Here is an 11,967-nt window from a genome sequence, read left to right on the forward strand (position 1 = left end):
AAGAATTTCCTGAATTGGCCTTCAAAAAAATCAGAATTGTCAAGTTCATAAATAATTTAATGCACTCGGTAAAACAGAACTTTATTCGTAGAGTGTGAACATTTGACAGAGATAATCGTACTCCACCCAAAGAATACAGACTTCAATTCACCCACTATTAACTATTCCAACCCAAAAGCAACACGGCCAACACCCAAAGATGGAGAATTCAATTTGCCCAAACTCTCCTAAGTCAACAGTAACATATCAATAGTTCAATACTATATCTAGTCTATGCATACAGAAGTATCATCGCTTTTAAGCTTCTCATACGCAAATGTCAAATCTCATATAATTGTTGAACATCCACATACTGGTGTCCTGATCTACAACATAGACAACGTTTCAGAGTGTTACTTCCTCCTGTAAGACCTATACCAAGTGGGATAGCAATAAAGAAGCCAAAAAGAGTGACTGCTAGACTCTGTGTCGACACGGTGACCTATATGAGTAGGACATGGGGACACAACTAATTACTGAAAAGCTATTACTATTCTTCCATGTTGTCAAAGGCGTAAGGCAGGGCGGTAGACCAGTTCCAAACGCCTTGGCCGCCCTAAGCACCACCCGGGCAATGCCTTTGGCCAATCAAAGGAACAAACCTATGTTCCTACAGTACCATATAATGCATGTCTGCATCTCAATAAAACATTTTTTTGCAGTTTGTTTACTCTTATATTCTTATGGTAATAAATCATATTTCATAAACAAACACTAACAGTGTAGGATTTTCATACAAATTACAAATTAAATAATGGTAAATCATGTTTAGAATAGAATAGAAGGTCGAGTTTTTATTAAAATGTGGGTTTTCTTTTTGGGCTTAAGAGCTTTGGACTTAACTTTTAAGCTTTTGGTGGGCTTTTATTTTTATTTTTAAGTTGTTTGTACTTTTAACCACCTTTCCCGCCTTATAAACCACCCTGCCTTGCCAAAGGCGGCTGCTACTAGTCAGGTCAGGGCGGACTTTAGGTAAACAAGTGTTGGTGTGAAAAACCTGCCCAAACATGGTGTCTTTGACAACATATTTATTTTTTAGTTACACCACTAATTCTTGGGCCTCCGACCTTACAAAAGTGCCTCCTTAATTAACAATAAAAGTGGCATATCATCATGGGTTAATGAACTTTACAATGTGTCGAACCACAGTGTCCATGTGTTTGTGTGTCCAGGCGTTTTTAAAGAATCCATGTTACTTGGCTTTTAATAAATCTTAGCCATTTGGCCTGACCTATGGTAGGACTTCCATAGATAATAATGACTCAAAAAGCTTAAAATCTACTTAAATAAATAATATGTATATATTGATAGCTAATTCATTACTTATAATATATATGTATATTTTGTTTTGAATGGTTTATATTATTCTAATTTTTTTAGAAAGTTTGATTCTTTTTTTTTATTATTGTCTTAAATAACATTTTTTATCGTCTCATCTATATAAACTATCAAAAATATAGTAACAATCAAGAAATAGAACAGCTCCAAACATACCATATGTTTAAAAAGCGATAACCAAATTATATTCATTGCCCACAATGTTCTTGTTGTTGAGTTGCACATAACCAATCAATTTCAGTTGTGTGTGCATTTGCACATAATATATTTTTTGAATCACCTTTGCAAGCACATAAAATCATATTCTGATAAACAGTTCAATTTCCTTAAAAAACAAGCGTCTTACATTTCAATTTTAATCATCGAGACAAGTTAACATCTGACAAGCTAGCTATTAATTACAAACAACTTAAGATTGCACATGCTCAACAAAGAAGTTGCTTCTCAACACATAGTTTCTCTAACAAGGTGAAAAAGTACGAAACACGTAATTATTTATATGTCGTTGTTTGTGTTATGTATCTTTTGCAAATCTTACTTAGCCTAATATATATTGATTAGTATAGTGGCTAGCAAGGTATCAATCCTAGTCTAAATAACTAAGTGTTGATAATAGAAATTCCTAATCTAAATTACTCTAATGGATGCAAGTAAAAGATGTGGCTAAGTAATAATTAATATATAGTTGATTTGATTTGAGATTTAAGCTATGCATAAAATAAACTAAATTAAATATATAAATATGTATCAAGAGAGAAAATATCTTGGGAGAGATGAATCCACCAAAATCATAGAATTAGTCTAATAGATCTACCTACCATGCTTAATATAAATCACCAACAGAAACTCACCATACCTACAAACCTTATGCTCATAACCATGATGATAATATGTGGCTTTCAACGTGCTTTCTATCTTTCCATCAAATACTTCTTCAATCTCCAATGATATCTTCTATCTAACCAAATTGTGCTTTAAGTGGCATTCAATATACAACTCTAGGTGCCATGGAAAATCCACATGTGGCATTAACCATACAACTAATTGAGGTGCCATAAAGAATCCAATCATCACACTAGAACACTAAAAACTAGAAGAAAAGAATCTAGGGTTTGTGGTATTTGGCTCTACACAATCTTGAATTACCCTAAGACCTCCTAACCTCCACATGAGCGTTACATCAATGGATCTAATAAGAAGAAACTCAATGAGGGATTTAAACTAAAACATGATAGAAGAAGAACTAAACTAAAACATACTTAAAAGGCTTCATCTCCCTCCTAAGAGAAGTGGAGATTAGCCCCTCATACTATGCTATGAACACAATATGAAAAGGAATAATCTTTATAGCTATTAATGGTGAAAAGGTCTGAACTTTCTTCTCTCTTAATTCTAGATCTAAGATGCAAACACTAAATTTCCTAGATGATGTAAACTGAGGTTTTTGTGCCTTATATATTGGCTTACATGCTCGTCTGGATAGAGATCCGAATCCTATGTTTATTTGGTGTCAAACTCTCTGTAATCTTTCTAAAAGCAATCCTAGAAAAGTTAAACTCGGTTGGAGCAAAGTTGGACGTGGCCCACTTTTCCCTGCAGGCTATTTCCCAAGTCAGCGGCTCGACTTCTTTTTCGGTTTCCTAATTCTTGTGAAACTCTGACTTCTTTTCCATGTTGATCTCATCTTCCTATGAAGTCAAAATTAAGGCTTTGAGATCAGATTGAAGAGTCTTCTAACTCAATTATTATCTTCTTTTAGAGTCCCATTAGGCTTGGCACTTATGGAGACAAATATGACATTTTTGCCCTAGGCCTTTAGCTGTAATTCCTAGTGACTCCTTTTTGACTTGTTTGACTTCGTTTCCCTCTATATTTCATATTTAGGTTCTTTGACCTGCAAAAACTCAAATTGCGTCATATTAGAATATTTAAATATAAAATGGAGACTAACATACACATAATTGGGGTTATAAATCATTACTTTTGAGCACTTATCACAACCCCCAACTAGCATTTTGCTAGTCTCTTAGCAAATATGTGGTATACTAGAGAAGTGTTCAAAACTAACAATACTAATTAAATAATAAACTAACTCACTTTCACAGGCATCGCGGTTGCATTTACCATATGCAACAAGGCCTTAAACCTTTAAGTTACCCTTAAAGGACGAGTTATAGCCTCGTGAGGGTTTTCAGTTGATATACCCACAAAATCAATTTATATATGAACTATGGTGAAATCTAGATAAAGCAATTTTTTCAGTTAAAATATCTAAATCAAAAGGTTACTACTTATCACACGCATGATCATAAAACATTAGGCTAAGGTTCTATTCATAAAGATAGAAAAGACTGACTAATCATCCTAACTAGAGCTTATTCATTTGTAACCATTTTTATTTCTTTCTCCTTTCCAAGCAACAGAATTTCTACCTCACCTTTGGATTAGTATTTTGACTTCAAATCTCACCATTTCATACACTCACAAGAAAATCTCTCTCAGATAAGTTTTCTATTTTACCTCCACATGCAGGGAAATGAGTAAAAAGATAGAACATCCCACATATTTAGTCAGAAAGACGGAAATTTTCAAATATATAAACAAAGTCTCATGGAAAGAATGTCAATCACATTTGAAGTGTCGGGTCCTTCACTTTAGCATCCTCTCACCTATTCTACACTTCATATCATACTTTAGTGATAAGTCCGGCATTAAAATGGGGCTTAGGATAGGTTAACAAGAAAATGGTAAAAATGATTCAAAAAATTCCTCGAGAATATACTAAAGACTTTTGCTTTTGACCTTCTTGGAAATTTTCTTCACTTGTAGACTACAACACTTGAACTCTATCACTACTTTTTTTGCTCAATTATTTATATATATATATATATATATATTTTTTTTTTTTTTTTGACCAAAAGGAATGATTTTCTTCATTTGACTTTGGTAAAATTTCCTTCAAAATCTTCTTCGTTCTATCTTTCTCTTTAGTTCTTTAGAAATCCTCAGAAATATGGTAAGGCTAATAATATGGGGTATACTCCTTGTCTGGAGTTAGGTTTGAGGTGATTGGTTTAAGAGTAAAGGGCTTAATATATAAGGCTCAAAAGTGGTTAATATGATAATCCTACTAGGTGGGATAAAGGCTGATTGGTTTACTACTTGACTTATCAATATGATATTCCGCTTTGAATAGACTACAAGACCTAATGGCTATCTCCCCAGTTGATGCCACCTCGTGATTGACCAAATCAAGAATAAATGAGACTACACAACGAATTTAAGCATTGAAAAATGGTTGAGTCAACTTGGACTCAGATTTACGAAAAGACTCTCCAAGAAATTAAAATTGAAAGGGTCAAGTCTCACAGGTCAAGTCTCTATACTAATCATCTAGTTTGGTAGAAGTTTAAGTTGCTTTTTCATTTGAAATTCCTCTAGTGGTGTATTATATGAACTTACTCTAGACTAAGACTTTTATCAGTGAGATCTATTTCTAGTAATAGAAACTTAGTCTAAAAGTCTTACTAATCCCCGGTCATGACTTATAATTTCCTATTTCATTAGCCAGTTTAAACGATAAAAATATACTTTTCACCTAGAATCACCATAATTCACATATAAACTTTCCAAATATTGTAATTAAAATATTGCAAAATTTTAATTCTCACCCCCCTAACTAAATTAGGCATTGTCCTCAATGACTAAATAAAATAACTGAAAGCTTACCATAATTGAAATAATCATAGAAAAGGAGGGATATTACCTTAAATGCGTGCAAAATTACATCAACTAAAATCTGTAGAATTTATATCCTTAACAAAACAAATAAGAGTGATGATTTATAAGGATCAATAATTACTACAACGACTAAATATTTGTCATGTGCTCAATCTGTAGAGTGATACGTCTCTAAAAAGACAGAGAAAATGTGCTAAAGTTGAATGTAAGAGTCACATGTACAAATGACACGACTGAAAAATAAAAAATAAAAAATAAACAATGAATAATAATAATAATAATAATAATAATTTAAATCAATAGTAATAATAATAATTTAAATCAATAGTTTCATTGTTGCACGGAATACAAGATTTGTCTCTGCCTACAAATAAAAGTGATAAAACCATAATAGACAATCAAATACATAAGTGATCAAAAATAGTTTTAAGAAAATCTTGGAACTGTGAGCCGAGTCCAAATTTTTCTACCAGAAAATCAGTTATGATAATAAACTCGGTTTCATTATCCCATTACAACTCCATTTTCCCAGGCCACTCGCCATCTCATAATCGATTTGACAATCATAAAAACATCAAACAATATATTTTCAGGACATTTGTCACCCTTAGAAAACAAGAGACAGTCCCAACACCGATTTTCACATTCTTGTTTAAAAAAAATCCGTTTATGGCGTTGTTATCAAACAACTCTCCATAACAGAGTTCGGCATGAATTTTTCGTTCGGTCATCATGCTCAACCATTTGCGAACTTATCCTCGAGTTGTCGTAATGGAGATGGCCATACAGAAGGTAAACTAACACAACAACACTACTAGAACAATACTGCAAACAGTTGCTCAGTAAACCAAAAAAAATTGTCCTGTACACCAAAAACCTTGTTTCTCCAAAAAAATTCAAGCCTAACTACGGCACCATTCCTTCTTCACAGTTCAACACCCATAACTACCTTCATGTTTTTCCCATTCTCCTCAATCAACAGCCAACAAAAAAAAAAAAAAAAGAAAAGAATACAAACTGAAAAATTAATTCAAATCGCGAATTTCAGCCACCCAGAATCGAAGCTGAGCGGTGATACATTCATTGTGGTTAATATGGGAATCAGGACGTCCCATTATGCTTGACCGGCGGTCGATCTTGCCGGTGAGCAAGTGTTGAACACGACGATAAGTGCGTCTGATCGGTTGGAAGTTGCGAGTTGTGGTGGGGGCGGCTGGAAGTGTGTCTGGAAGTGTGCAACTTGTGGTGGGTGCGGCTGGATGTGTGTCTGGAAGAAGAAGAAAAAGTGTGGAAGGGTGCGGCTGGAAGAAGATGAAGTCGTTTTTTTTTTTTTTTTTTTTTTTTTTTGGTTGTTGGGCTTTTTTGAGTTTTAAGGCCCAAAATCGATTTTAGAGAGTTTTACTAGGATTGGGATTTAAAACAAAGTGGGATTCTAACTTACTGGTCAGGAATAGAGATCTAGTCGTAATGGAGAAGAATTCCACCTTACTAAAGCACAACTTAACATATATATATATGTGTCGCAAGATACACTTCAAAGCTCATATCAATTTCATTCTTATTCATAAAAACTAATCACTCACTCCATAAACTATTGATATTTTAAGAAATTAAAAACAATTAATCCCATGACAGTAGAAAATAAAATTAACTTCTACGTAAACTCTTCCAAATATTATACCCTAACGAGTAAAAATAGATTAATTCTCCGTACTCTCGATACTTCAAGCTCCTTCCCAAACCTTGTCATTGCTATCAATGTGCTCAAAAATTATCTTCCAAACTTCCTTGTCGGTACAATTTTTGTAAATATCTTCATCACTCCAATAACACCTCGACAACAACTCTCTTCCGTATTTGATGTCCAATTTAACCTTATAATCCCAAGCCAAGAGTCTAGAGTGCCTAAGAGTGATGTGTAGTGCATTGACTGTTTGAATTGGGATCCAATCTTTGTAGTGATTCTCTAAGCCTGGACACAAGTGGCGCACCATCTTGCAAATAAAAATGGGGAGCACTAGCTTATTGGTGTTCCTAATAAAGACGTATACGATTTGTGTTAGCATTCTATAGAATACGTTGTAGAATTCACCGTTCTCCAAAGCCTTTAGTAAGTGTAGGGTATATTTATCAGCGGAAAATAGATTAGGATCACCTAAGATATTGGTAGAGATCCACATCAAAGCTAAGGCACGGTTTCGAGCAAAGGTGTTTATAGGGATGCGCTTGCGATCTATTACTTTCAAACCTGGTCCTAGTTGCTTCTCGTAGGTGAGAGCCCTATTCTTTGGTTCTTGGTTTAGAAAGTTTCTATTGACTCCTCGACTCATATCCTCCACCAATCCTGTTAGTTCACGCCTAATCTCTTCATCTTCTACTCCAAACATCCTTGAAATCACTTCGGGACTTATGCAGAAGTGCATGGTTTTAAGAGATCCTACTAGGTATCCCATAGTACTGAAGGTTTGAAGACAAGAATAGAATTCACGAACCATCTGAGGAGAGTAAGTGTCTTCTGGTGTATAAAACAAACCAGTCCAGTTTCTAACTTCTAGCTGATTTCTGAAGTAATGTCCTAAAGGGCTGTTAAACAAATCTTGATAGCACTTCTCTTGTATTATCTTGGCATCTGAAGAGAGATTGATTTGGGTGAATTCAACAGTTTGGAATGTACCTAAGTTCATGTAATTCATTGTAGCACATGGTCGGTTTATGATTTGAGATGTATTTGCGGTGAAAGTGGTGAAATATGGAGAGTATGGGTCGATTTATTCTGACTTGTTTTGGCTATGAGATACAGAACGAAAGAGATGTAGAACGTATTGAAATAATGAACTCAGGAGATGCTACAAAGTATAGCTTTATAGGAGAAGTTTCAGACGTGCTTCACTTCTCTCCTAGTCAGAAATGCAAAGCTACAGCTTCCTGACGCTGGGTAGATTTCTATTCCTTTTTGAACTCGAATTCTATAGACTACGACTCTCTCTTCTTTCTTTGCCTAAAATATTTAGTCTTTTTGGGTTATGTTGGACTATCCTAAGTCCTCTGATCCTAGTTAAAATAGAATTAGTATAAAGCTAACGAGAGTTGAAGTGGAAGTAGGAAAAATCTTCTCTTATATAGTTAAAGCAATGTGAGTTCAATGAGGTTTTTGCTGTGAATTTTCAGCACAGGCTCAGGTACGCCTCTCTCTCTCTCTCTTTTTTTTTTTTTTTTTTTTTTTTTATTAAAGAATAATTTACTATCTATTTAAACTACTTGGGTTGCCTCCCATACGCGCTAAGTTTAATGTCGCCAGCCGACATAGAGGGGGGAAACTTAAGGTTACCCCCTAACTAGCTTAGGTAATTTTTTTTTTTTTTTTTTTTTTTTTTTTTTTTTTTTTTTAATTTGGGGGTCTTTTATAGTCAGATTCCCTAGACTTAAATTTTGTTTGTAATCCAATTTTTTTGCTCTTTTTATCTTTCTTCTTTTCCATGCGTGGCCTATACATTTTAGTAGAGGGCGAGTCATCTTAATTAAATATTTGATAAATCTACGATTAAAAGTAGCTTGAAATAAAGATGATCGAATGTCTTCTATTTTTGTATGAGGTTGACCAGTGTCTAGCAATGTATTAATATGGTGTATAACACTATCCTTGTTATAATTCATGCCTAATTGTGATACACATGATAAAAATGGATCTTTGTAGTGAGTGTTCCTAAAACTTTTATTAGCTATTGTGTGTACTACACATAGATCATCCATCTTTTTCGTATCATCATCAGGGTTTCTAAATAGTGTAAATATGTTTACATCTACTCTCATATTCCCGAAAGTGATAGACATGTTCCCATTCCTACAATTAATTAAAGCTTCTGCTGTAGCTAAGAATGGTCTATCCAAGATGATAGGAATTTGCTTTCCATTTATAGGTAAAGTGTCAAGAACTATAAAATCAACGGGGTAATAAAAACCAGAGACCTTGATAATCACATCCTCTATTACTCCTCGTGGAATCTTAATAGATCTATCAGCTAACTATAGTCTAACATTTGTTGGTTTCAAGTCTTTTAACCCTAGTCGTTTATAAACTGAGTAAGGTAACAAATTCACACTAGCACCTAAATCCAATAACGCTTGATCAGTGTAGTCATCTCCTATTCTACACGTAACTGTAGGACTACCGGGGTCCTTATGTTTTACTACGGCTTTGTTCTGTAGAAAGGATGAACAACTTTGTGCAATAAAAGTGTCCTTAGGAATATTTGTTTTCTTCTTTACTAGGTCTTTTATAAATTTTGCATATGAAGGTATTTGTTTAATTGCACTTAGTAAAGGAATATTGATATTTAAAAATATTCATGATCTCATTATATTGTGCTTCCTTTTTGTTATCTTTTAACCTAGAGGGGAATGGTGCGGGTGGAATTTTTTCAGTTACCTGCTCTTTGGTTTTCTCAGTTTCAACTGGCTTTTCCTTATCTTTTGTTATAACAACTTCATCGAATCAGGTATGTCAACTTTGTTATCTACTTTCTTTCCTGACCTAAGGGTAGATATCGAGTTAACTCCCTATGTGGTTGCGGATGAAGGGGTGGTTTCAACTTGATAAACATTTCTACCTTTAGGGTTTTGTTCAGGTTGACTTGGTAGAGTTCCCTTGGGTATGTCTGCTAGACTAGCTAGTATTTGATTGAATTGTTCGCTTATCTGTTGAGTTATTTGTTGAGCCATAACATCAATTTTTTGGTCAATTCTTTTGAATTCATTCTCGGTTTTTGTGGCTAAAGCTTTCATGCTTTCATCTGCGGTGTTGGGTTGGGTTTGGTAATTAGCCATAGGATCTATGGCTAATTCTCTGTTCATGTTTGTTTGTTGTTGTTGTTGTTGTTGTTGTTGTTGTGGGTAGTACTGTGGAGAAGGTGCTACTGTGCCTCTAATATTCATGTATTGTTGCCTATTGTTCCCTTGATTACCTTGAAAACCATATTGGTTTTGTTGTGGAGGCATATTCTGTCTCCATGAATTGTTTGAGTTATTTCTAAGATCTGGGTTATAGTTGTTGTTATTACTAAAATTATTTTGATAACCCCTCGCTTTTTGAATGTATTAAAAAGCATAAAACATCATCAGTACCTTGAGCAACAAACATAGAGCAAACTGAGGTGTCATGATCTGTAGTAAGGCAATTTTCACAAAATTGATTGACACTCATTGCTTGTTGAGGTTGATTATTCTTTGGAGGGTTTAAAGTGAATGAATCAAATTTCTTGTTTAAGTTTTCGATTCCTGTGGTTAAACTAACTAGTGTGGCTTTTAATTCTTGATCACTATCGTTTCTAACCTCATACATACCTGGTTTATTAAAACTTATCCCCCCATCTACCCATGCCATGTCCTCATGGTCACTACTATTGGCCCAATCCTTAGAACTCTTAGAAAAGTTTTGCAAAAAAGTGTATGCTTCATCAGGAGTAAGACTAGTGAATCTTCCTCCATTCATTGATTCAATTAACTGACGGTTCATAGGTGAAAGACCTTTTATAAAGTAATGTACGATGTTAAGTATGTCAAAACCATGATGTGGACAGCGGACAAGTAAATCATTAAATCTATCCCATGTTGTATGAAACTCTTCATTAGGTTTTCCTTTGAAGGTTGAAATAGCCAATTGCATGGCTTCAGTTTTACGTAAAGGGTAATATTGTTTCATAAACTTTTGTGATAGTTGCTCCCAAGTAGTTATAGAATTAGAGGGTATGGATCTATACCAACGTAGTGCGGCATCCTCAAAAGTCAATGGGAACAACCTTAATCTAGTCTCTTCAGGGGAAAGATGACGTGCTTTAAAAGTACTTAATATGCTCAAGAATTTACTCAGGTGATTATATGGTTCTTCATTTGTTTTGCCATAATATCTTGGCAACATATTAAGAATAGTGGGCTTAATCTCATAGTTATTGTTATTGTTGGGCATCACTATGCAGTTCGGTGGTTGAACTGCGATAGGTTGAAACAAGGTGCTAAGAGTTCTTTGATCAGCCATGGCGGCTAATGGTACTCTCTCTGGTGTATCCTCTAAGTTTACTAGTGGTGTGTGTGTTTCAGAATCAGAATTAGATCCTGAGTTTGATGGTGTGGTCTCCTCCAAAACCAGAATTGGAAGATTGTTACAAGAATTAGCTCTTCTGATTAGACGTTTACGAGGTGAATCACGAAACCAAGTTTTCATGCACTAGATAATAAAGCTATGTAAAATAATCTAATATGCACTTAATTAACTAAATTATATTATCAAACTATATGATGCTAACTATTAATGCTAATTATGAAACCGCTAACAGGGGATTCACGGTGGAAGAGAAGCACTTACTGTTACAGCAAGCAAAACAAGTCCAAAAATTTTGAAATTTTTATAGAAGCTACCTGATATGTCCAGAAAGTAGTCTGTAAAATTTCAGAGCAATCGGAGCTTGGTAAGTCCCTCTTCTTTACTGTTCAATCCTGCAGAGTCCAGTGAGAAGTTTTCTGCACACACTGTAAACAATCGATTGAATAAATAAGTAAAAGGGCACTAAAAATCACGAAATTTTTACTGGAGTCTCCTGACGTGTCAGGGATGATCCTACAAAAAGTTTGGATTATTTAGAAGTTTATAGATCCTTCTTCTCGACTGTTCTTCCAGAGACCTTGGTCCTGAAAAGCTACAGAAACACACTGAAAACAAGCAACTAGTTAAGTAGTCAAAAAAGGTCAAACAATACTCAAATATTTTCTGGAAGCTCCTGACTAATCGAGGTTCCTCCTGTAAAAAATTTAGAATTTTTGATAATGTGCAATTAGCTCTGCTCAACTGTTTTTACA

This window comes from Coptis chinensis, chromosome 4 (genome assembly GCF_015680905.1).
Source record: "Coptis chinensis isolate HL-2020 chromosome 4, ASM1568090v1, whole genome shotgun sequence".
NCBI classification, from domain to species: Eukaryota; Viridiplantae; Streptophyta; class Magnoliopsida; order Ranunculales; family Ranunculaceae; genus Coptis; species Coptis chinensis.